We start from the raw sequence: 566 nt of genomic DNA on the forward strand, positions 1-566 counted from the left end.
TAACTTTTTTTGAATTTACCATGGCCTGGATGACTGAGAATCTACACCAGCAAAAAGTCCTGACGACATTTCCTCATTATTAAAAACAAGTTACAGCAGAATAATACCTTTTAAAGTGTTTCCTTTCTTGTTTCTTTCACCATATGGGTTTATATTACTTTAAAATTAAGTTTATCAGATATCTGACCCTAAGAAGCAGAATGTATTTACCTGCAGTAACTTTCCAATGATGTGTCCTTTTTTACATTACAGACCCAGAGGTAACCTGTGTTTTCAGCAGCAGCTGTCTTTTACCCTGTCAGTTCCAGGTCGGCTCTGATCCACTCATCCACTGGATTCTCATGAGAGGAACAGCAAACATATATGTCCACTCCTACTATGAAAACCAAGACCAGCTGGGAAACCAGGACCAGCTCTTCAGAGGCAGGACTTCAATGTTCAAGGATCAGATCTCCAGAGGAAACGCCTCCCTGCTGCTGAGAGGAGTGAAGGTTCAGGATGAAGGAAGATATAGGTGTTACACCAGCACCATTGGAGGAAATAAAGAATCATTTATTAACCTTAAA

General features: G+C 40.1%; 1 protein-coding gene across 1 annotated transcript in view; it reads left to right on the forward strand.

Moving 5' to 3' along the window:
- Window positions 1-566, forward strand: part of LOC108228352 (HERV-H LTR-associating protein 2) — a 96,257-nt gene that overhangs the window by 1,294 nt on the left and 94,397 nt on the right. The window lies entirely within an intron of this gene.

Source organism: Kryptolebias marmoratus, linkage group LG21, assembly GCF_001649575.2.
Source record: "Kryptolebias marmoratus isolate JLee-2015 linkage group LG21, ASM164957v2, whole genome shotgun sequence".
Taxonomy (NCBI): domain Eukaryota; kingdom Metazoa; phylum Chordata; class Actinopteri; order Cyprinodontiformes; family Rivulidae; genus Kryptolebias; species Kryptolebias marmoratus.